General features: G+C 40.8%; 1 long non-coding RNA gene across 1 annotated transcript in view; it reads right to left on the bottom strand.

Moving 5' to 3' along the window:
- Positions 1 to 26,704, bottom strand: part of LOC139827692 (uncharacterized) — a 56,049-nt gene that overhangs the window by 26,166 nt on the left and 3,179 nt on the right. Inside the window, exon 2 of the long non-coding RNA XR_011738609.1 lies at positions 8,744 to 8,905. This is a non-coding gene — a long non-coding RNA (uncharacterized lncRNA). The remainder of the gene's footprint in view (positions 1 to 8,743; positions 8,906 to 26,704) is intronic.

The raw sequence follows: 26,704 nt of genomic DNA, 5'->3' as shown, positions 1-26,704 counted from the left end.
TTTTCTCTCTCTCCTTTTGCATTGAGATTTGACTCAACAGAAGAGCTGCTCAGAAAAATACCTGGTGCTAGTGGCTGACAAACTGTGGTGCCTGTGAGATGCCTCTGACGTGTTTAAAATTCCAGAGCTGGTGCTTCCTCCTCTTTTGTGCACAGTGTTGATGTGCATTAGTGAATATGTATATCACACAAAGGGGTACTCATCACCTGCCTAGTGACCCAGAAAAACACAGTCTCTGAAAAGCAAAGAGGAAGAGGGGTAGAGCAGGGGAAAAAGCCAAAAAGCAATCTTTGTTTCTCATTGCTACTCAGTTTACAATCATCTATACCCAAATCTAGGTAGACTTGCTTAACCATAAGCACTTCTACACTTCCAACAAGTCCAAATTCTCAAATAGCTGCCTAATTCTCCTCAACTCTTCATTTTGTGCCCATAATGCTCATTTTCCTCACTGGAGGAGCAGATTATTTGGCCATTTGTCAGCATAAGAATGAACACATCAAATCAGAACAAATAACCACCTCCCACCATCTCCAGTAGTGGCCAACAGAGAAACCCTACCGAAAAATATAAAAATGAGGCCAGTGCATGAACAGTTCCCTTCTGCACTCTCCCAGCCTCCAGAAATCTTGGCTGACAGATCCCAGATCTTTCCTGCTTCCCAGAGTTTTCTAGAATGGTGGTGACTAACGCAGCCAGCTGGGTAAGCTTCTCCCCTGCACTGCAACTGAATATGACAGATGAATCCAAGACAACTGATGTCATACAGCATGGCTGACAGCAGCACGGCAACATCGGTCATGCCTCAGGCCCAGTTCTCCCAGCTCCTCTTACTACCCTGTCTCCCTGAAAATAAGACAGGGTCTTATATTAATTTTTGCTCCAAAAGATGTGCTTATTTTCAGGGGATGTCCTATTTTTCCATGAACAACAATCTACAGTTATTCTTGAACGAAAAAAAAAAAAAAAATCAACGTTTACTCAAATATGGTCATGTCATCACTTTCTGGAACATCATCATAACTCTCCAAACCCTGAATTCCACTGTGAATTTCTTGTGATTCTATTTCCTTTAGAACCATTGGCCCCAATTTCTCTTATCTAGCAATAGCACTTTCCTCAACTGAGCACCACTTGTCCATGTAGCCTGCTTGTAGCACATTGGCAATGCAGCTGTCAGTTGTCTGCTTTTCTTGGTGAAGGGTCTGTCTGTTCTGCTGCATTCTATTGCCAATTAATTTTACTTTTTTTACACATGTAGCTGCCTGGACACTATTTAAATTGACTTTTTTAATGAACTGTAACTAGGGCTTATTTTTGGAGTAGGGCTTATATTTCAAGCATCCTCGGAAATCTTGAAAAATCAAACTAGGGCTTATTTTCAGGGGAGGTGTAATTTTCAGGGAAACAGGGCACATCTCAGCCATGTGAAAAAATGCCACTTGCATCAACTGAGACAAAGGAAACTTGCATTCCAACCCCTGCTCTGTAGCTGATTTCCTGGGCAAACATCAGCAAATCAATTTAGGATTCTTTTTTTGACAACATAAAGAAAGAGGCTCCTACACAGGCTGAGTCAGAGCAGTTTGGCCCCCACTCGAATCTCTCTAGAACAGCACGTTTCCTCCACTGAATTACAGCTGAAATCCCCTTTGAGCCCTCAAACCTGTAAAAGGGGATAATGCACAGCGCTGCCTCTGCAGATCTGCTGGGGGTAAAGACATTAAAGCCTTCTGGTGTTCAAGTACAAGGGCGAAGGGGTCTATACGGGTAGCATCTGTTGCCCTTGCAGAAGGCAGCACTGTGTGTGTCAGGCAAAGTGAGGTAATGGTAGCACCCTTGTTCTGTGAAAACAGTTGGTTCTTTGCCACATCGTGAGCAAACAGGCCCTCCCCCTGTACTCTCAGGACAAAAAATTGGTAATTAAACTAGCACCCATACCTGATCGCACCACAAGTGGGCTGACACATGCTGAGACTCCTCACCCAACACAAAGCCCGGATTTTGTCACAATTCCACCTGAGTGTTTGTTCTTTCCTAGATATCCACAAAGTTAAAACAGATAAGCCAGTTGTCACACTGGGGTGAGAGGGGGGACGGAGGGGGTTGAGAGAAGAAGGGAGAAGGTCCTTCCTTTAAGCTCATTTCTCCTCGTCCCTGGCCTTGATGGAATTGTATTCTGCACACACGCTGAAACATTAGCATCGGCTGATTTGGAAGGAATATTGGAAATGAAGTGATAGCAGAGTAAATGTCAATGCATTCAGTGTGACACAGTGAGCACAAGATCTTAAACAGCTTCATCACTGTGGCATTTACTGTATCCTGAAATAATATTAATCCCACTGTTGTCCTTCTTGATGGAATCATCCATGAATATGGTTTATGGGACTGGCCAAAGTGCTAATAGGTTAAAAGAACAACCTATCCAGTGTTCCACTAAATTAAGGTCGCTTCATGGGATTTAATGAAACAAGTACTGTGTGGGGTTTCAAAGGACGTTCCTGTAATTCATGTCTATTTAGGGCTCCTGCTAACCAGAAACCTAATTTCTTTGAGTAAAATAGGTTTTTGCGAAGCCTGGCCATGTGAACAAAAGCTTTAAAGGGCAATAATCAGAAGACCTCATCTGTAACACTTTGTTATTTCTGATTAGTGTTTTGAAAATTTGGGGGATGGAGTTATTAAAAGAAAAAAGCCAGTCTGCAAATTAATCAGAACAAATGTATTACTGCTATTTGTCTCTCAGAAATGCTTGGATAGCTAAAGTGAGACCAGAACACCACTAAGTCACAAATGGTATAGAAGCTTAATAAGGTAGAGACCCTGCCTCACAGACTACAGAAGCAGATTGGCTCCCACCTGCCCAATGAGGAGTCAATGGTCAAAAATTTTGGGAAAATGGCATCATCTAAGGGCACGTCTCAGAAACAAAACTGTATTTCCTTCCCCAGTTGTATATGTATCACAAAATACTGAAATCACTAGTGCAGATGTCCACCATGGAACTCAAATACTAATTTCCCATACTTTCTCAAATACTAATTTCCCATACTTTCTCAAATACTAATTTCCCATACTTTCTATTAAGGTCCAGCTTCCACCACTTTTTTTTTCTTGTATCTTTGATTCAGAGGAGCAGCTACAGCATCTTCTACAAAAAAAGGAAATACAAAATTCAGGAAGTTAACTAAGGAAATTAATTAATTATGGAAATAAAAAATACAAAATTAAGGAAGCCACCTTAAACACAGCTGGAAGCTGCATCCAGCAGTTAACATCACTGAGCATCAAATGACAAAATTTTATTTTAAAAATTTCTGTTCCTTCAGAGAAAGATACTACACACTACAACTATTGAATAACAGAGCTGTGTTTACCAGAACTAGAATTAGGTCAAGATACCAGAAGTGTTACCTGCTACTGCTGAAAGTGGACCTGTAACAACCACCACAGCCCAAAATTTGATCAAAGACAAATTCACAGTTGTCTCAGGAAAAAATTAAGCTTTTCGATATTTTGGAATGTTACATAGAATGACAGAATGGTTGGGGTTGGAAGGGACCTCTGGAGATCATCCAGTCCAACCCACCTGCTAGAGCAGGTTCACCAGAGCAGATCACACAGGAATGTGTCCAGGTGGGTTTGAATGTCTCCAGAGAAGGAGACTCCACAGCCTCTCTGGGCAGCCTATTCCAGGGCTCTGGCACCTCACAGTAAAGAAGTTTCTCCTCATATTGAGATGGAACCTCCTGTGCTTCAGTCTGTGCCCATTGCCCCTCATCCTGTTACTGGGCACCACTGAAAAGAGTCTGGTCCCATCCTCTTGACACCCACCCTTGAGATATTTATAAACATTTATGAGAACCCCTCTCGGCCTTCTGTTCCCCAGGCCCAGCTCTCTCAGTCTCTCCTCATAAGAAAGATGCTCCAGATCCTTTACTTGGGTACCAATATTTTTCACTTGGCTACCAAGGGCTTTATAGTCTGCCTTCATTCTGCCCAGGTTCTGGCTTGCAGTATCATTCGTGCCCACATGAAAGAGCAGCAGTGGACAGCTGTCTGTGCTCTTGACAAGTTATGGAACCCTGTCAGCAACATCACAGATCTTAGCTCCTGGAATGCAGCACACCTCTTGTGACACACTGTCAGGACTGCAGACAGGTGCTTCAGTGCACTTTAACAGAGAGTCACCCACCACAAGCAATCTTACGTTTCTTTTTATTGTATTCGCCACATGCTGCTGGTAGAGTTTCTCCTTCCAGACCTTGCTTGTTGGTGTCTATAGCTGTTAAAGCTTCATAATTATTTTCAGTTGCGATGCTGGAGGGTGGAAACTGAGGTGGAATCCTGCTTTTGCAGGTCACCAGGTTCCAAGATGCCTCATTCTCAGTGGTGTCCACTACAGGAGCACAGTTCTGAAATCACCTATCTACCTCCATTTCAGCTCCTCTACAGTCAGCTTAGTATTCCTAGAAGTCCAAAACAAGCTCAATATCAACAGCCACACTAAATCTATGGCTCTTAGATTCAGATTTTTTTCCAGATTCTGGAAGCAGACTATCAATATCTGCACTCAAGCCAAGGATTAATCCTGACAAGTACTTGACAACAAGACGTGGTTGTCAGAAAAAGACAAGGAAGCACACTGCTTCTATTTCCTACCTTGGTGACTCCTCTCAATCACTTGGAAACATCCACTGCTAGTGCAGGCTCTTTGCAAAGGCAAAATCAGCAACTTCAACTAGGACATCAAACGTCTGCAAGCTGCAAAATAGCTATAGCAGCCAAGCGTAACCAAGTTAGAACTCAGGGGCCTGTGCTGGACTTCACTGATGGGAGAGAACCTGCAGGGATGGCAGCTCTTTCTAGGAAGAAACACTTCTCCATTTCCCAATCTCCCACCTGCAGCAGGGAGGAGATGGCTTCTCTTCAACTTTCCAAAGAGTTTATTCCCAGATTCACCCCAATCTAGCACTGCTCCTTCAGCCTTAATACAGCAAAACCCTCACACTGCCAAGAAATCCTGTGTCTGCCTTGCCCACAGCATGTAAGAGAAGAGAACACCTGCAACAAATGCCTGAAATCTAATACACATAATAACTTCTAATTCCATCATTTCAGTGCTTACTAAAAGCAAAAGGCACCTTTAATACCCTGGTAACAGAAATCAGTGACCAGAATGAAGACTCTAGATTAGCTACAGATCCAGCACGCTCTGGACTGAGCCGGCAGGTGTACCCAGCACGGCACATGCCGATTGGGCAGCTGTCTGCTTCTTGCAGGAAGGAAACTTCTCTGTGAGGACCAAAGGGACAGCCTGCATGCATACACTTTATTCGGTTTTCACACCTCTGGAAAGAATGTGGTTCCCCCAGTCTGTCACCTTCACATGGACTCAACTGTAACAGTTAGACAGGCTTAAGGGGTTAAGGAAAATAAATTCAGAGACAGGACAGAATGCCATGAAGGTTGTAACTTGAAAGAAGGTTGCAAAAAATGTAATTCCAAATTATACTTTGCCATAGGTTATCTTCTTAGTAGCTCTAGTATCCACTAGGCAGAATCCTCAAGACATGTCTTAACCTTCACAGGCACAATCCAGACTTTGGAGTCATAATCTACGAGGCAGAGATTGACTGGAACTGAGACCAGTATATATAATGTCTGCATGACAGACTGAAACACACACCCACCACAAAAAGAATAAAGCCCTCTCTTGAATATGTCTGCATTGTAGAAGAGAGAGAGGGAAGATTGATTTATTTAAACAGTACTTAACTAACAATAAACACTATCAAACCAAAGCAAACTAATGCGCAGCCATTAAAGCATCCATTCAATGGCCCATCTGTCATACTGTTAAGACCTTTAGAAGTTGTTTAACAAAATGTTAAATAAGATGACATTCAGCAGCACAAAATGCTTGACTGGCTAATGCAACAAAAAGGCGCTGGCCTGCTGGTGTTTGATATACTGCTCTGTGCTACAGGCTGAAAGCTCTGGAGCACAGGAGGGGGCTCCCAGGCTGTTGCTTTTTATCTCAGTGAGCAGTGCCAGAAAAGCCCAGAATCACCACAGGCCAGTGTCAGCAGCATCACACAGCAGAGAGGAAGAAAATCCCAATGCAGGCAAGAAAACATGTACTATATAAAGAGAGAAAAAGGAAGCAGAAGAAACAAAGTGGCCTATGAAAGGGAAAAGGAAGAGAGCCTCAAATTGTTGTATTCTTGGCGACCAATGCCTGTTCCAAATCCAGGTTATTTTTTTTCTCACGCACCTCATATCTTAACCTACATTTGACAGTAAGGTTTGATGGATGCACTATGAAAATACTTCAGATTGGCCACCATAGACTGTTTAGTAAATACTTAACAACTTCAAAGGTGGATGCAGTCAATTCAGCAAAGATGCGTGCAATTTTTTTTGTTTGCCCTCATACAGTATGACCTTTTAGGAAATGACAGCTTCAAATCTATCATCACAGTTAAGACAGTACAGTTACACAAGGTACGCAATTAGTAGGCTTCCTGCAGTAGCTGAAGAACAGATAAAACAATGCCATGAAAAAGCCTGTTTCTTAAGAAAAAAAAAAAATCCTTCTTTCAGATCTGCAGAAGGAAGAAAAGGAAACAAGTATTTTAAGTTTAGACATGTAAGAAGAATTTTCACAAGACACTACTGGGCAGCTCTGTTGTCATAGATGATGCTTCCCAGCCCTCCAATGCCACTAACAAAAATAAAAATCCGCGAAAAGCAAACAGCAACATGCAAAAGACTGTTAAAAATAAGAGTACTACTTTCTTTAACAATTTAAACCCTTCCCCGGCATTACAAGAACTTGAAGACTCCGGGCTTCACCGTACTATGAAATGTAACCCTTTGTCTACCAGTATCCTTCAGCATACAAGGTTTTTGTTTCCCATACTCCCTGTCAGCACATTTCCTGTCCCAGTCTGAGAAGAGAGAACCCAAGAAGCCTCAGCTGGCAGGTTCAAATTTTCCAGTAGCTCAGCACTGACAGTGAGTTCAGAGATGCCTGGAAAATCTGGCCTCAAGTACCACAGGCAGAGGCACCCAGTACCACAAATGTCTGAGTTTTGTTTCAGCATGGTGACAGCTAATAAAAGTACAATATTAGCAGGCAGCACAGAGCTTGTGTGCTAGTGCTAAACCACTGTCCTCATAAAGACCCATGAAGTCACATCAGTAGAGCAACACTGTGTTAAACTCCAGGGTAACCAAATACATATAAGGATGAACCAATATTTCCAGGTAGCTTATTGATTTAGAAACTATTCCCTCTGTAAAAATTCTTTTCATCAAGTGTTAACTCAGTACATGAAAACTGAGACACAATAAAATCCTAGAAAACAGGAATTCAATACGTGTTAGGGAGTCTAGATAAACACTGACTGACAAATGCAGAGAGTTTACCTTGGCTGCTAACAGATATTAAGATTACAAGCCTTGTTCATGCTGTGATTGATAAACAGATTTCTTATCTGCTATGAATACACAACTAAAAATAAAAAAACCCCTTTGTTTTCCTGGCCTGAAGTACATTTTAAGAAAAAGTACTATGCCAAGCTGGCTGTAGAACCCAAATCACTGCCATAAAGGTGCTATTCTGACACAGTGGTAGTGGCACATTATGAACCAGATGCAGACACAGCCTCAGGTTAATAGCAAGAGTGATGGGGAAACCACACAACCCCTGCTCCTCTCAAATGTCCTCCCATGGCCTGTTTGTGCCTCAGCAAGATCTATTACAGATGAATAAGGGACCTGGGAAAAGCAAGCAAGATCACGACAGTGTTCTGTTGATAACATGAGTAAATAACCATATATATATTCACTCCTTTCTCACTGAAATTATCTTGGCTGTCAGTACAGAATACTTATAGGAACATCCCAGAATGGTCATTTTCTAAACCAAGAGCTCTAAAGGTCAGCCTTCAGTTATATCAAACGCAACAATACTATGACTATGTCACCTCTTTGGAAAGGGGGAGGGATTCTTCAGCAAAACATATGGCAACAGCAGTTTATTTTATCACACTGCTGTATTGTTTTGAAGTGAAAGAAGGCTTGTAGGGAGAGAGAGAATCTTTTATTAGACCATCTATTATTGTTTCTCCCCCGCCCTTTTAAAAGTAGTTTCTTTTATGGGTTAAGGGTGACAAGAGCAGAGAAAAGAGCTCTGCTGTAGTACTTACAGACAAGAGCAAAGAAATAAAGATAAAAAGGAAAAATAAAGAAGAAATAAAGTAAGACAGGCTGATCTATTCAAAAGCTGGCACATGAGGGTTTTATTAGGGACATAAACTGGGAGAGTGAGAGGAAAGGAAACACAGAAAAAAAGATGACTCAACCCATACACTGAGTATCTGACTACAGACCAGTTCAAAGAGCCAGCCCGAAACTCAAGCCAGGTCAGCAGAAAGACTCTCAGAGATGCCAGTCCAGCCTCTCCTGTATGCAGTTTCCAGTTTAATTTGCTGTGAATATTGAAGTGAGAGGAGGCCATGCCCAATTTTGAACTTTATAAGCTTCACAGTGCAAATCATGTAGAATCCCAGCTAGCTGCCTTCTGTGTGGCAAATACGCCAGTTTTTGACATGAAGGAGAAAAGAGCACTGCACCAGCCTTTTTGCTTTTTCCTCTGTTTCAGGAAATATCTTTGCACTGGTCTGCCCTCAAGATATTGATGGCAACAAAAGCTTTGTATCTCCGAGCTCACCTGAATAACACCGCACAAGATAACAGGAAAGCACTGGTGTGTGGAAGCTGCGTTGCTACAACACCAGGGAGATCCTGGTTCCCACTGCAGATTCTTGGCTTGCACGATCATTAGTTAACTTCAAAGAAGCGGCTGACAACCTTCCACAGCGTATGAAGAAAGCTGGAAAGATCAATTACAAAAATGATTAGTATGCAAACTATACCTGGGTTCCACAGGCAGCTATTCCTCAATAAGCGTATCAGAGACAAAACAAAAGGATAAATAAATCATCCTAGTCTGTTTAGAGCAGAAAGAGCAGCCAAAAAGAAACCTTTAAGAATTTTAGTTTCCTTAAAAGTATTTGTCTTCTATCAAATACACTGAGCTAAAACTTAAATGAAGCTTTTAAAACTAGAAACCAAGAAAAATCATTATCTCATAAAACGATAGATTTGCTTCCTCGGTGAATTAGTCATCCAGCTAATCTGCTCAATTCCTTCTCTTTAAAGCAATCTTGCTCTCATCAAAAGTTGTCATTAACTATAGCTGTGTTTTTTGTTCCGGGTACAAGATAGCACATTGTTACAATATGCATGCTTGCACAGCATTAATATGACAGTTTTGCTGTTGTGGAACTAGGTATGTACCCAACACCTTTACTGTAAATATGATTCTCAGGGACTCTCAATGCATGGGTTTTAAAAAAAAAAAAAAAAAACAACAACAACACACACCACACAAAACACCACCACACAACCAACCAAACAAAAAAAACCCCAAACAAACAGACAAACCACAAAAAAACCAAACACAAAACCAAATCAAAAATCACCACGACCACCAATTAAAAAAATAAACAAATAAATAAAAGCCCACCACATCTCCATAATAGTTGGTTTCCTGAGCCCCCCTCAACCTGCTTAGTTGTTTATCAATAGGATTGTCCCCTTTAGAGCAATGGCTGGTTTTTCACCTTGAGAGAGAGTAAGAGTTTCTCAAGCTTAGTTCTTCTCTAAATACATGAAGAAATCTGGCTTGTAAATGCATCAGGCAACTACACTCCTTAACAATATGACCTAGTGCAGCTGCACTGACATCTGCAGAGCTGTACCTACCAACAACAGCAAAGGATCTGCACTATAACACCATACTACTAAGGGCCAGTAAATCTCATCAGTCCTCCCTTAGGGAACAACAACAAAAAAAAAAAAAAAAAAAAAAAAAAGAGATCAAAATATAAAAGCTGAAAAACAGCTACTGTGACTATATCATCAGGTTCATCTTTCAGGCAACTTATGTGTGACTGTTTAACCTGAAGTGACCTTGGATTAGTATGAGAGACTTAGAAAACCTGCAAAGCACATAACAGGTCATTCATCCCTGAGCTGATATGATTCACACTATTTCAGAATTAGCAGAACACTTGCTGACTTGGTACACTGCCTTGCCATCAAGGCATTAAACCAGATGTGCAGCAACTGACCAAGAACGCCTTTTCCCAAGCATGTTTTTCCTTCCTGCTGAACAACTTGTTATACAGATAGGTCTGTTGAAAGGTTACCGAACCACACAGCTCATGAAAACGCACAGAGACGAGCTGCATCTTTGACTGCTTGGATGCGTGTTGAGCCACAAAGAAGCTGTGCTGCTGTTAAATGGCTGATTAGTTTATTCTGCCAAACATCTGAGAGCATCATTAGTTACACAAATGGCTTGAATTATGATCAAATGAGCTGAGTAACCTGCTGCCATGAAGCTCCATGTGAGTCCTGTTTTATCAGATCTCAACATGTGTTACTCAGTGCGAAGCTGTGTCTCCTGGCTCTCTGAAGGCTCGTCCAAGGCCTGAACTTAGAGTCCCCTTCCCCTCCTGAGGACCACCTTTCCCACTGAATTGTTTTACCCAAAGATTGCCCCAGTATGTATTTCCACCAGACAAGAAGGATTAACACAACATTTTCAGACATCTTTTCCCACTGCACTTTCACACACTCTTGTTTCATAGTAGGTACGTGGATGTGTTGCTCTCTACTTTTAGAAATACAAACACACAAAACACCACACAAACGTATTTAGCCATCATTTCAAAGCTCAATAGTGGTGGAAAGGAATTAACAAGACCAGTTTGTCACTTTGCTAAGTCAGGATCAGGCTATCTCTCTTAGACCAAAAAGAGTACTCTGCACAATACCAGCCATGAGATTTACCTCCCTCCTTTACTTTTTTCTGCCATCCCTTTATAGCAAAAGGCTTCGGCTCTGCCACAGATCAAGATACCTTTGCTCAACATAATTCCAAGGGCAAAAAACTAAATGCCAGTATTTCAAAGTATCCGTCCTCCAGCCCACCCTCACTTTTGAGGGCTGACACTTGCTATGCCAAGTCTCAAGGGTGAGCAAATTCTTGTGTTCCAGCAAATGAGAGATTCTTGTACAAGCAAAATCATCAGTTCCAAATATATTTTCTCTACCGACTCTCAAGGCTCTTTGCTCAGAAAGTAAAGGTCCAGCTAGTATCACTCACAAATGTGTGAACTTGACGTGTATTTTGTTTTGCCCTGCAAGATACTTTGCTAAACAGAATCAACACAGGAAGAAAACACAAAACAAACACACACAAAACACCAAAAACACAAACAAAACAGAACAACCTCCTGTTTCAAACCAGAGACTACGAAACATTTCTCCTGCAATACAGAACCATGCTTCTGTGCACAATTTATCCCAAAATTATTGCATGGAAAGGTACCAAGAAATACACAGGCGTACTGATGAAAGATTTGTAAGGATAACCATAAATCACTGTGTTCTGTTCTTTATTAGCTTTATGAGACTCAAAATTAACAGTTTCATTCTCACCTCTGGTAATAAATGGTTTCTAAAATCTGAAGGGGAGAAATGCATCACACAAACCCCACCACTGCCACCAAGAACTGTTACACTCATTTAACCATGACTGATCAATCAAGAAGCTCTGCAGACATTGCCGTGCCAGCACTGTCAGACAAGAAATAAGCAGGTTCATTCCTGAGATCAGCAGAGAGATAACCAGGCTTCACACGTGCATGCAACCCCATCCAAAGACAGGGTTGAAGGAGGTGAAGGTCCCTTCCAAACCAAACTATTCTATGATTCCTTGACCTCCTGCACATCCTGGGACCTACGCACGGAGTGCACTGCTTTATGACTGAGTTACAACATGACCATTTCCAGCACACGGTGCACAGTATGGCTGCTTTGGATGGTGAAATAAAGGGCTTGGAAACGTGTGTTTGTTTTGCTAATGCAGAGCTGCGCTCCCTCACTCACAAACACACACAGAAGGGATGCTCTGCACAGCTCCAGCGCTAAGGGTCCTCCCTCTTGATTTTCTGTCTCCTCCCCCTTGCATTGAATAAGCTCTGCAGCACTTTAGGAATGTGGGAGAAAGGAGAGCATTTCCCCTACATACAAAAGTACTTGACCAACAAACAACATTTTGTATCTACCAGGTGTTTTTTACACGCACTCTTGCAATAAATCCCTGAAAGTGCACTGACAGAAATAGTGACCTGGAGAAGAGAAGCTGAGAGTGGATTTCATCAACGTTTATAAATATCTCAAGGATAAGTGGCAAGAGGATGGGACCAGACTCTTTTCAGTAGTGCCCAATAACAGGATGAGGGGCAATGGGCACAGACTGCAGCACAGGAGGTTCCATCTGAATATGAGGAGAAACTTCTTTACTCTGAAGGTGCCAGAGCCCTGGAACAGGCTGCCCAGAGAGGCTGTGGAGTCTCCTTCTCTGGAGACATTCAAACCCACCTGGACACATTCCTGTGTGATCTGCTCTGGTGAACCTGCTCTAGCAGGTGGGTTGGACTGGATCATCTCCAGAGGTCCCTTCCAACCACAACCATTCCATGACTCTGTGACCTGCCTTGTACTTACTTTTTCTTTCCTATTTTCAAGCACTTCATGCAGAGAACACCCAAACTGGAGCATAGTTCAACTAGACCTACAGCAAACACCTAGTGAAACACTATATGATACGCTGGTTCATCAGACAAAATAAAATCACAGCAAAAGCTATTAGCTTTAATAACATTGGGTCCAAGATTTCATCACACTGTACTCAAGTGGCTGAGAATTTTCTAACAAGATCTTCAAGTGAAACAAGTAGTTTTTGTACAAATAAATGAAAATTTCTTGAATGAAAAGTTTATTTTTTTTAGGATAATCAGAACAAAAGTATCTAGTTTCAAGGCAAATATACTTTTTTGAGCTTACCTGACCTACTGCAGTGCCTCGTGACATTTCAGTTTTCAACGACTGCACCACTGACAGATTACACATACAATGGTAACATATATTAGTCTGGAAAATATATTAATTGGTATACTAATGATACAAAAATACCACTTTTCTTTGTTCAAAAATATTCTCGCAGATCATGTTTAATTGCAACAGCTTTCTATAATTTACAGGGGATACAAGCACACCACAAATAAATAGTGTGTTTTTAAACTCCAACAATTCTTACTGTATGAAGATGCAAGAGCGCCTCAGCGGGATTTTCATGTATAGTACCCATAGTAGCAAACTTGCACCAGCCACAAAAATCAGGGTTTTTTTTTTGCTATTGTTGATGAGGAGACACTTCACAAAAATAAAACCACAGATGTTCATACTCTAAATCACCATAGATTCAAAAATCATGTTTTTCCCTACTGAGAGACAGAAGTAACAGGTAGAGTTAGTCAACAGCTCTCTTTTGCACAAACTCACCCTCTCAGATATGTAAGAATGCTTTCATTACCCAGTTCATACAACGCACTGCAATTAGGATTTGATTGTTTTCATTAATTAGAAAAGATTAGCAATGATGAAGTTCCGGTCTCCTCTCCGAACAGTATAAAAAGTGTGATCAATCAAATTATGCTCACATAAAGGTAGAGTAAAAGAGCAACCATGCCTTGCAAATTTGCTACCAATATATTTTCTTCTGCTGTTGTGTGTTATTATATTTATTATTTATGGACTTACAATAGCTTCTAAGGTGATAGCTGCAACTTTTTATTTTTGAAAGGACATCTGGATCAAGCACATGTCCAGAATTAGTATTCTTCTTGAAGCAGAACTCCAGCATCTGTTCCATATGCTTTGGTATACTGACTAACTTCCAAAAGCATTGGATTTTGCAGGGTTTACCACAGTGCTACTAGAGGGCTCATCAATGTTCCTCCACTTAGAATTCAAAAACCTACTCAGCATTATGAAATATAAACCTTTTTATCCCCATAAGCCTCTCACTCTCTCAGTTCTGTGTACTGTTGTTCCTGTCTGCCTTTGCATCCCTATCACCTTAAGACACGGAGGCATTTTCCTATCTATTATACTAACTATTTTACTGTTATACTATTTTACTAATAATCTATTACCACTTAAGGGCATGTTTTTCCTGCATAGCCACCTTCTGTGTTTTCTTTCTGATCCCTCTGAATGACCTGGAGTAGAAAGAAAGCCAATTCTAAGTAGCCTCCGATAAATTATCAGTGTCTAGATAGATAATACAACACTGGGGAGAGGTTTGCCAACAGAATCTCAAAGCACATCATTTTAATGCTGTCCTTTAAATTTGTTCTGACCTTATAGGAAAGCCTCATTAGATTTCCCAAACTTCAGGTGTTCTTTTCCAAGTATCTCCTTTTAATTTGGCAAATGAACAGAGTATTACTTGCTTTTTAACTTCCACTTTCTTCAACTTTTCTAGTTTGCCAACATAATTTCTTGCACATGAGAAGTCTGAAGGAGTACACTGGAAAGTTTTATATCAAAACCACCTTCCAAGATGTAGTATCTCTACAATATAAGCTCCTCTATGGACAGGTAAATATACTCATGTTCTTACATGTATCATTTTCTCCTTGAGATATCACCTGCCCAGTAAAGTTACTCCTCAGTTTGTTTTCTGCTTTGTGTATAACAAAAGTGTTTAGGCTTTTTTGGGACTTCAGGATGTTATCATCCTCTTAGACTTTATGTTGTTTTCTACACAACATTCATTACTCCACCATATACCTACACTCATCTGCCACCCACCAGCCTGTCCAACACATGATCTGAAACACTTCACTCTATAAAGTGTTTGTCAACTAAACTTCATGTCTTGATCTCACACTCTGCTGCACAAAAATTACAAGTACTTGTGGGTGTACTGAGGAATTCAAACTGATCACTATCACACCTACATCTTGTCTCTCTTGCTTGAAGACAAATGTTTAATTGTCTCTCTTGCTTGAAGACAAATGTTTAATTTACCCTCCTTTTCCTTTCTTGATTTTTCCCCCTAAAAAGGTACACAACTGAAGGCATTTTTCAAGGGGATTTTCATCTCCACCAGAGATTTTTCTGAGCAATGAATCATAAGTGACATTTACCTTCTCACCCACATAGTACAACCAAAGCACAGCTTATCATTTTGGTCACCAATTTCAAACTGCTGCCAAAGGATTTCTGAACCAGCTTGTCCACTGCCGTGCCATTGTCATTCCGAGCTCCCCTCACCCCTCCAAGGATGCCACGTTGTGACCATACACACAGAGAATGCTGAAATCTGTATGGGTTTGCAATCAGTTTCTCGCACATGCCACTTTTATGGATTTTTTCTTCGTAGCAGATCTTAGTCAAATTTATTTCCAGTTGCCTCCCCCAACTGTTTCATGCAGCCTCCCTTTTCACTGCACAATTCTTTACTCTCTCCATAGACACTCTGTGTGAGCAGACTTTATATCAAAATATCGCCACTGGTTTTTTGCTAGTTTCTTTTGCCCTCAAAGACAAGCACTATAGATCCCATCCCTTTCCTCTCACATCAGAACCTCCTACCCTGTTTCCCTGAAAATAAGACAGGGTCTTACATTAATTTTTGCTCCAAAAGATGCATTAGGGCTTATTTTCAGGTGATGTCTTATTTTTCCATGAAGATTGTTATCCATGTAGATTGTTATCTACATTTATTCTTGAACAAGAAAAAAATTATTCAAATATAGTCATGTCATCACATTCTGGAACATCATCATAACTCCCCAAACTGTGAATTTCATCATTAATTTCTTGTGACTCTATTTCCTTTTTCCATATACAAAAATCTACATTTACCAATATTCATGAACAAAAAATCAACATTTATCCAAATACACCCATGTCATCTTCTGGAACATCACCATAACCCTCCAAACCCTATCTGTCCTGCTGCATTCTATTGCCAATTAATTTTACTTTTTCACATGTATCACTGCCTGGGCACTATTTAAATTTACTTCTATAATGAACTGTAACTAGGGCTTATTTTTGGAGTAGGGCTTATATTTTGAGCAACCTCAAAAATCCTGAAAAATCATGCTAGAGCTTATTTTTGGGGAAACAAGGTAGTAAGTCTGCGAATATTATTACAACTCCACCTTGGGCTCTACAAATAGATAGCCTGTCCACAGCCCCAAAAAATAAAAAAAACACTATTGAAAATGTGCACACATACACACACACTACCGTAACATCTGTTGAGGCCACTCAAAAATGCCAAACTAGCAATTAACTTCAGATGTCTCCAGTAAGACTCCCAACAACATGCTGCCCCCCAGGAACTGAAGGATGGATGTCACCCATGCTCAAGCTTTCACAGCCAGGTCACCTCACTCGCCAAGGGCAAGGGTACATGACAGCGATTCCTGCCAACTGTGGCCACCTGTTTCCACTCTGGTCATGGCCAGGGGAAGCCAAGGGTGCCCAACATATCTCACCAGCTTGGAAGGCCACACCTGATCATGTTTTACCCTCTGGTTTTGCTAAGGTTTGTGGCTGCATTTTCTTTGATGTCTTTTTCCAACACCTTGATCTTTGACTTGCTATTCAGTTTCAGGGTTATTATTATTATTAGTGCTACAGGAAAAGTAACATGTTCATTGAAACCTAGAGGTCTTTCAGTTGCCCACTCCATTGCCCTCCAACACACATTCAAAAAGATGTTTAAATTTTCCTTGTCAAGGCATGAGATGATTTTGTTTTGTGCACCAGGGATTTTTAAAAATTGTTATTATTGTATTGACTCCCCACCTGCTGAGGCAAAAAAAGACCAGCAATGGAAGGGTTTTCACCTCAATATGGTGGGTGGAAGGATTATGTAAACAACTTGTCTGTCTGGGAAGAGGGGCCTTGACAGGTCCCGTGTTGTCAAATGACAATTGTGACTTCTTGCATTTCAAAAGTCACGCTCAGATGGTTTCATCTGAAACCCTCTGGGTAATAGTAGCCTTTTGAGGTTATGATATCTCTGGATGGAATTCAATAAAAGAAATTCGCTTTCAATTGAAGCACTGGAACACCGCCAGACAGCCCCAACAATGAGATACGCCTCCAAAGAAAATTGGACTGATCCCCCCCTCCCCTTTCTATTTCTCTCTCCGTCTTTATTTGTGCTTTTAACCTTGTTTGTGGGTTGCTTTTTTGATATATTTCCTCTCCCAATAAGCCTGGGATGTTGAAGCTGGAAAAAAAAAAAAAAAAATGAAAACCCACCCCCCACACACTTAGGACTGAAACAGTAGTAGCAGTAACAGAGAGAAACAGACACTCACAGAGGCAATGACAAGTCACTCTCAATAGCTGACCTTCGCCATATACATGAAAGGAAATAAATAGAAGCTCTGCTCTAGGTGAAGGGGAGATATTATTCCAACCACCAGCTTCCTATTCCTTGTTAATAAGGCTGGTTGATGTACTAACTTATTTAAGGGCAAGGGAAGGTAAAAAGCTCACAAAACCTGCCTGACTGCCAGAGGCAAAAGTGTTGGCTTTTTGCTTGGGTTGTCATTCACTCTGCCTTGGGATATTTTTTGCCATTTTCCCCCCCCCATCTCTTTTCCCTGGGTTTGGCAAGAGCTGCAATTGTCTTTCTTCTCTTGTTTTTGATCCTTTAAGCAGATTAATGTGTGTGCATAGTTGGGAGGCAGAAGATGGAGAAGCAGTATCAATCTTGTGAAAGCATTCATTTTCTCCAGTTTTTTCTTAGTCGATGATCTACCACTTATTTTGTTACTACTGTGTGTGATTTTCTTTTGATTTCCAGTCAGGCCAAATGGGCATAAAAACTGCATAATAAAGAAATAAAAACAAACCTCACACCTCGGAAACAGACGGTAGATCTGTTTGGCAGACTGCACTGAACTTCCTTGTGGTTTGCAACTGATTCACATTGGGTTCTAAGCCCCTTCTTTTGTCTCGGTTCTACAACTATTTACTCTCCTTTCATTAGGTTAAGATTGCAAAACAAGTAACAGCAATGTCAGAGTGTAAAAAAAAAAATCTGACCTGGTTCCTCTCCCTACAGCATCACTTGCCCTTTTATCCCTTCAAAGTTCACAAGCTACATAGGTTCAAGCCTGGTCAAGTATCAGCTGAGAAAACAGGCATGAGGGGAAAAAAAAAAAAGTCATTTGTTCTGTACATGGTGCTCTCTTCTGATCAACCACATCAAAAGAATGGTAGTAGATACACAGCCACTTCGACAAAAGATGTCAAATGAAATTCTTGCCTCACAGGGATCCTTCTGATCCACTTGCACTTTCAACAGAGTTGCCTGATTGCTGGTGTCAAAGCCAAATCTAGAACGTGAGCTTTCAAGCTACAAGTCTAAATTCCATTTATTTCCAATTACTCCATTTTTAACCATTTTCCCTAAACTGTTCCATTCATACTATTAAATAGCTGTGACAGGACTAATTTCATAAAAGCAGCTGAAGCCAGAGTTCCTTGCAAAGCCTTTGCTTACACAAATTCAGAGTGTCAGCAATAGCATTAAACATACCTGGATCTCAGTTACCTGGTGAAAACTATTTAGATATTGCAGAAGCAAGCAGACAGCAGTTCTGGATAAGCCTGCACACACACAAATATTAAAGAGGGATTACAAGTATCTAATCCAAGAATTCCCCCTAAAATTCCCAGAAGTACAAGGAAATAAACTGCCCCAAGCTCACCAAACAGCTGAGTGACAGAGTGGAGGAACAGGAAGCAGGTTCTCTCACCTCCCCTCTCACACCCAGTCCTGAAATTCCATCACCTCCTTGTGAGTGCAGGCTTGGTGTAACAGACCTTCCCAGGGGCTAAGGTGATAAAGTATGAAAATATTCAGGTGCTTTTACTGCATGCCATGATGCTGGATTAAAAAGAAAAATCCTTCTAACTAGTAGTCTTTCTGCTTTCATTGTCTTAAGTTAATACGTAAATAAAATACACGCATGTGCATCCACATGCAATGAAAGAATGTTCTGTTACTCAGACATTTGCCCTGTCTTAATTCTCCTGAGTTCGAAGCTTGGATGTAGAGTCTACTTGGACTGGATTTTCTTGTTGTCATTATATTTAAGTTAAAGAAGAATGTCATTTCTCCCCCCAAAAGACTTATAAAACACACTTATTTGTTTATCCTTTATGGACAAACTGTCACTCTCCAGAACATTTTTCCCCTTTTTCCTCTTTGCACGAAATACTGTTTACTCACATATAAAAATATATTCTACCTATCTGTATAATGCATAGGAGTGTTCAAAGAACAATACTACAAAACGGTAAAAAATAAAAATGACATGCTGAAATCACTGCCGAGCTACTTCCCTAGCCTTTTTAGCATTTGAGAGATTTTAACTTTTTTATGAAGTAGTAAATGAAAGCTCTCCAGGCAAGATAGTTCATTAATATCTCAATGTTCTCCCTGTTATTTACCCCATTGCATTTGAATATTTTTTTAAGTTTTAGAAAAAAAATTGTAACAAACTTAAACACAAGGCAACAGATTTGTGCTTTTGAAGCAATTCAGACAGCTGCAGTCTAATAATCTACGTTTTCCTGCAGCAATAACAGAAAAATATTCCTTGCAAAGTACAACATAAGGTCTGATCTGAAAAAAATTACAGACATTCTTCACTTTATTCTTGAAAAAGAACCTCTGTCTACAGAAACAACAAGAATTTTCCTTTGCTTCCTGCAGTGCCAACCACAAGGTGGTAAATAAGTCTTACTGACTTCAACAGGATTACCCATGTTCTTGCATTCAGTGGCCATGCTGCAACCACAGGTGTGCTGATCAGCTACATATGTGCTGGCACAAACCTGGGCAGGTCTGACACCACTGAGGGCAAAGAACAGCAATATTTTTTTAAGCTATGGACTAAAAAACCCAGAATCCTGGCTTGGCTTACATAGATGACAGCTTCACAGCTGGCAAAATTTAGCTACTGCTGGTGCATCTATACACACTGGATGTAAGCACAAGATAAATACTGAAGTTTGGCAACAAGCAATAAATAGGTGCAGTCCTATTTACCAAGACAAACATATTTTCTTCCCTTGCGAACATGGATTTTATTCAATTGGTTAATCACAGTGTGCTACTAAGAGCTCTAACATGCACACTGCTATGTGAGGATCAAGGTACCTTCCTCCAGTACAACTTACTTTCCAGTCCTAGCACAGCTTATTCTAGTCATCAACCCATAGTGCACTATAAATCAAAATACACATTTATATGAAATAGCATCCACATTGCTAACAATTAAAATCGTAACACCCTGTAAAGTTATAAGCAAAGACCTTGAAGTCCAAACCAAGAATCTCATTTCACCACCTTCTTCCTTCCATATCTCAGGTTGTTAACAAACAAGTTATTTTCATAGCTGGGAAGAATATAAAGCTTTTCTTCGAATGCATAATTGCACTTTACTCCCATGGATAAAGATAAATTCCTTAGGAAAACACAGCTACAAGTTCTAAGCTGTTCAAAAGCAGATAGGTCCAGGATAAAAAAATTTCCTCTAGCAAAGACAGTCCATACTGACCGAGAATCCTGGACAGCAGTGTAATTTACTTACAGGAAATAATACTAGTCCTAAAATTTCAGCATATGGGAATTTCACAGTGAACAGAATTTAATGGAATATTAAGATGAGTATTTTAGCTGTGGTCATAAGTTATTTCATGAGAAGAATTCAGACCCACCACCAAGCTTCCTTATTTTCTTTTAGGTTATATTGTTCTAATAGACTGAATTATCACTTTGTGATCCACTAAGTTTTCTCATTATTTTAAGATGGTCACTGCAGCATAGCACTAGGAAAGTCATTTATTATTTTAAGCTAGGGCAGAGAGTGCCCCAGGTGAACAATATTGGCACCAGAATAACAGGTCTGACTTCCATCAGCCTGAGGCACAGGCGTTCCTGGGACCGTTTCCAACCCAGACCTCCTTTTCACAGTGTGAGCATAAGGGCTGACACTGTTCCAGTCCTACCTGATGAGGAGTTTTTAAAACCTATAATTATGCTTGTTCAGCCTTGCAAAGTCATTGTGAAAAAATCAGCCAGGATAGGCAAAGAGTCTGCTCATACCAAATTCACGATAAAGAACAGTGATAATAAAAGGCTAAATGAGGAAAGGAAGATACCAACAACAAAAGCCTAAAAAAACCCCACCACAGCCAAAACCCCAAACAAAACTGCCAGTATACCATAAGCATGTAAGACCTCTGCGAGAATATTCAATTTTGTTCTTAAAAGACAAACCAAAAAAATTACTGCAAAACAAAATCTATCCCATTTATTGTACTAATACTAGTCTGATGGGTTTTCCTTCCTGGACTAGTGGTTTTTCCTCTTCCCTTTTAAATTATTTGATCCTTCACTCTCATTATATATCAGGTTGCAGTACTGTAGGTCAGAAGTTATTCGGCTACACCTGCCAGCATTGCCCTGCTGTGCTCTGCAGCCACAGACAAACATCTGTTTCTTACCCAGCTGTGCCAAGGAAGGAACCTCTGTCTCCAGACCCTCATTTTTCCCCCCGTGCTTCCTCTGCCATCCCCTGTTCAGCCTTTCTGCAAGGGCATGTTATCACGTTCAAGGCAAAAGCTCACATGAATCACAGACTGGTGAAAGCACTCATCTCTACTACCAGCATCTTCTGCTTCTGGAAAAAAAAGGTCTCTCCACAGCCTGGAGTCCTCTGGGGGCAGAAGGGTCAAATTACAGGTCAGAAATTCTCATAATAAGAAAGTAGTACAGCAGTCTTCATTGGAAATTGTGCTCCACAATCCCTTAGCACCTTTTAATCTCTCTCCCATACAATGATTCAGCTTGCCACCTACAAAAAAAACAACCCTCCATCTTCATTTTAAAATTTGTTAATCAATCCTCCCACTGAAAGCTAGAAAAAAGTTTCCCACAAAAAAAGTCTTTTTTGTAATAATAGTCTCTTCACAAAAGTGTTTTCATTTTTGTCGAAAAAGGGAAGCATGTGGCCAAAAGCAAACAGCCACAACCCACCAGGTTGAAATCCCAGTGAATCAGAAAACAAAAGCCAACTAGCTAACAGTCACATTGACTTTATATACTACAGCCACTCCACTGCTGACCTCTCAGCCTTGATCCTTCTTGGATCCTCACTCTACAGGTGAACTTCAAAATATGAAGTCTCAAAACTAGAACTTCCCAGCACAGTGAAGATTAAAAGATGTTCTTATGCCTCTAAATTTCACATTACGCCTCATACAGCCAACCCACTCCGTGACCTGGCTGTCTTCTCTTTCCTCAAGAAGTCTAAGGACCTCACCCATTTCTGCTACTTCATATCTCAGTCAATACATGAACCACCTTTCTCTCAGATTCACTAACTGGTTAAAAAAAAAAAAAAAAAAGTAAACAAATTCACTCAGAACAATACAAGCAGCTACAAGGACTAGTTGCTAAACTCATTCTTGGGATGATCACCTACTCTGCTTTTCAGCATACATCCACTTGGTAGAGTTCAAAACAGGAGCCAATGAGAGTTGTTGCTACTCCCACTGAGAAGCATTTACTGTAAGCAGCAGCTCTTCATGGTCTCCATGTCTCTGGCTTAAATACTTTTGTCAGAAACAGGTCTACTGACCACCTTGCTAACAGTGCAACTTCCATGTTCTCTCTCCCATGCACCAGCACAGCTAAGTAAGTCAAGCTGAATTAATTTCTGCCTCCAAGAACACTTTCCTCCAATATTTGCCTTCATCACTTAGCGTGGAACTCCCAACATAACACGTACACAAAGAACAGCCTTCCCTTGCCTTATTTTTGGAGGGCATGTTAGGCAATTGCAAAGGAACTAAGTAAGAAAACTGTATTCCAACACTGTTTATTTTTGGTTTGCTTTCCTCTATCTTCCTTCCCCTCCCTCCCAGCCCAAAATCTGAACTGCAGCCATGGTGCATCTGGAAGGGCAATGGTGGTCTGCAGTTCCTACAGATGACTTCAAACCAGGACTCACGAGGGTGTATGAAGGGGAAAGAAGGAAGGAAAAAAGAATAAAAATCACATGGACTAGAAATGTAAGCTGCAGATGAAAGGTTATCCTTCCATATTTGTTATCATGTTCTTTCAAGGAATCCTGGCTTTCAGCTCTAGTTTTTGGCCAGAAAACTTCCCAAGCTTAATCTTAGCGAACTCATAAAACAGGGCCCCAGGGATGATACAATACTCTGTGCAACCTCTAAACAGCATGACTGACTAACACAAAATGACAAATGAAAGGAAATTCCACCTATACTGTCTACTTGTGGCCAAATATTCCAGCTTGGGAGTTAAATAATATTCCAAGTGGACCTGAGCTCCAGGCAAATGTTGTGACAGACATCCTTTTCCTTCTGATTTTACTTTACTTGTTTTTAATTAGTTTACTTTATAACAGAAGTTGGGTCAAGAAAGGGATCTGTATTTGATTTCACTGAGGTAGCTCATTGGTTGCAATTCAGATAGAAACTGGGAAGTATCACTTGGATTCAAACTCATTTATTGTTTGCTTTACAAAGAACCCAGTTCCAAAGAGAGCCTTGAAACTCTCCAAGATACCCTTGTAATAATTCAGCTTAAAAAAACAAAAAGCCCCCATTAAACAGAGTTCACCCAGAGTCAATTCATCCTGCCCACAAACTTGAGATCACCTGCACCTTGTTTGTTGTTCCCATTCATCTGCAACAGGGCAATGGAAAAGAGGAAAAACAAAATCTGAAGTGGCAGCCAACATGGTTGAAGGTTCATCAAGAGGTATGTGATGCTGGAGATGGACAACTGCATAAATTCTCCTTAATGCTGGGGCAAGGAATGACAAGTAAGGCTGTGTGGAGTTTTGGCAACAAACATCAAAATCACACAAAGACACCCACAGGGAGCATGGATGTACCTGGACTTTCCAGCCAAGGGCCTGCAGCACATACTGCAAGTTTCCCGCTTCTCCTTCTGGGTGTTTCCAGGATTACAGCCAGCACAGAGACTCTCTGGGGTACAGCACCATGTTGTGCCTCTGTTTTAGACATCACTGCTGTGATTCTGGGGAACCTGAAGCTGGGAGAGTCACTTTGCAAATGTAAAAACCTTCCCAGTGGTTCAAATCTTTTTTGACTTGCCACCTGTACAGAGCAAGTATAAGGACCTTAGCTATACCTTCAACAGCAAAGGAAGCGTTTCTGGAGAACAGCTTCTGTTGAGGTAGCTCAGCAGAAGAACAAAACCTCCACAATTTTCAGCATCCAACTATTCTAGCTGATAATGCCTTTTTCAGTAAGGAAGCCCTTGGCCTTTGCCTGCTTGAAAAATATTGCTGCAAATGACACATGGCAAACATACAGAACCAACAATTCCATGGGAACTGCTACCTATCGAACACTGATGAAAATCCAGCTGCCTGTATCCCATAAAGAACTGCCAGCTCCCTTTTCAAACCTGACCAAACAGTCCTCATTCAGCCAGAGAATGTGAAAGGTGTAAAGGATGCCCTTCCTTCCAGGCCTTTCCATACATGCTTGGCTAAACCACAAGCAGACTTATTTAAAACAGGCTAATGGAAGCTGTGCATCAACTGCAGCTCATGCAGGCTAACAGCCAAATGACTCTGTTTACTGTAACCTCTATGCCCAGAGAAGTTTCTTTTGTTCTTAAAATAGCATCAGTCACAGACTAGAGACACAAGGAAATTGAATACTATATATATATATCTATACCTACATGTTCTCACAAATCCTGGGGCTCATACATAGTATTCATTTCAATTATAGTTTTAATTGATTTGCATATTATAGTACTGCAACTTCTGTAGATCAATGGATATATCAATATTGGGTGTTAAATAAGAATATTAAAAGGCTCCTCTAATGCATAATTTACTTTGTGGCAAACAATCTCTTCCTCTCAGATCATTATTATTGCAAATTTGGAACCTTATCTGAAAGGGTTTCCCTAATGCATTTCCTAGAAATTAAATTATTCATACAAATATGATTTACATTACGATTTTTTAATTTGAGTTTAGTAGCACTGTGGGAATGTGCTATTTTCTTAACTGAATGAGAACGAAAACTTGAGGGGAATATAGCAAGCTCTGATTGAAAATGTATTTATTTTGACTTTGTTACTTGTATCCCAGTAACAGTGTCAAAGCCCCAGCCCAGGTCAATTTCTCATGGGGCAGGAACTCTTTAAAAATATCATAAGGAAAAGGTCCCTGGCATAAAACAGCTTGCAAAATAAACATCATAGAAAAAGGGGCATCAAGATCCTGAATATCATTATCCTCACCTTGAAAAGCAGGGATGGAGATGCAGACTGCAAGAAGTCACCCTGAGTTAAGCCAAGGGGTCGGAAGTATGGCAAGAAAGTGGAGCTGGACTCTATTAAAAGTATAAGGTATGATCACTGCTTACAAAGGGAATATTTCTGATACTAAAGGTCTCATTAATCTAGTGGAAAAGGCATGAGAAGATCCAATGGCCAGGAGCCAAAGCCAGGCAAATTCAGACACATGAAGGGTGATCATCTCTAAAAAGGGAAAGTAGGCCATTAGAGTTGCAACACTGGGACACAGTGACTTCTCCAACTCCTGGAGGCACTGAAATAGAGCTGAACATCTGCCTAAAAAGGCAGAGATGCTGCATCCCAGAAGTCACAGGCCTCATGCAGGAATCACTACTCATATTGCACAGTCTGTCGTCATACCTAGTCACAAACTCTTCTGGCTTTCACTGAGTCAAGAGCAAGCTCTCAAATTCCAACCTCTTATCTCAGTTACTTCCTCTCAGAGATCACGTAACCACTGAAAAAACACCAGAGGCTACACGACAGAAAGGTGCCATCAACAGCTCCTGGTGTGAAACTGCACAGTGGAAGAGGAAGCAGAGAGTGGCAAAGAGCACAAGAATCTACCTGTCAAAAATATCATGCCCACAAAACATGTTTTGAATAGTGACAGCAGCTGACAAAAGACAACATGTATCCCACATTCCCTTTCTATCAGCTGGGGAAGGAAGAATTTCCTATAACATTCCCTGAATTTACAGAGTGAAGGAGAGGGTCAATAATGACGTCACCTTCGAAAAGCAGCACAGCACAGGTTGTGGAAATTCATCACTGAGTTACAAACCAGGAATTAGCAGATGTAATCCACACATATGGAGAATGATTTACACCTGATTTACACAGGGAGTGGAGAAGCCCTCAGCACGTCCCCAAAGTTGCCTTGGTCAGGCAAATTAATAAACAAAATAACCTCTAGGTCCAGAGAAAAAATCCTGACTTCAAGAAGTTCAACAGGAGAGCTGCCATAGCAGAGTTTCCCCTCCAAATTCCACTCCCAGCTGAACCACTAACCTGCTGTATGACCTTAAACAGCCCTTCACTTCCCCAGGACACTCTGTTAGCCTTTGCGCGCCTTGGAGAACATCGTGTGACTCTTGCTCTACGTAAGTGCAGTGCCTAGCATAGCAGTGCACAAGGTCCTTGGCATGTCCCCAGTACAAATGCTATTGCTAACACCATTCACAGACCGATCCTACAGCAATCACCGTGTGCCTGGCTGTCACCTCACCAGGCTACATGAGTCCTCCTTTCAGGAATAAAAGTCATAAGGATTGCTCACATGCTGGTGAC

This window comes from Patagioenas fasciata, chromosome 3 (assembly GCF_037038585.1).
Source record: "Patagioenas fasciata isolate bPatFas1 chromosome 3, bPatFas1.hap1, whole genome shotgun sequence".
Lineage (NCBI taxonomy): Eukaryota > Metazoa > Chordata > Aves > Columbiformes > Columbidae > Patagioenas > Patagioenas fasciata.
The sequence above is the reverse complement of the archived record's forward strand: the minus strand, read 5'-3'. Positions and strand labels throughout refer to the sequence as shown.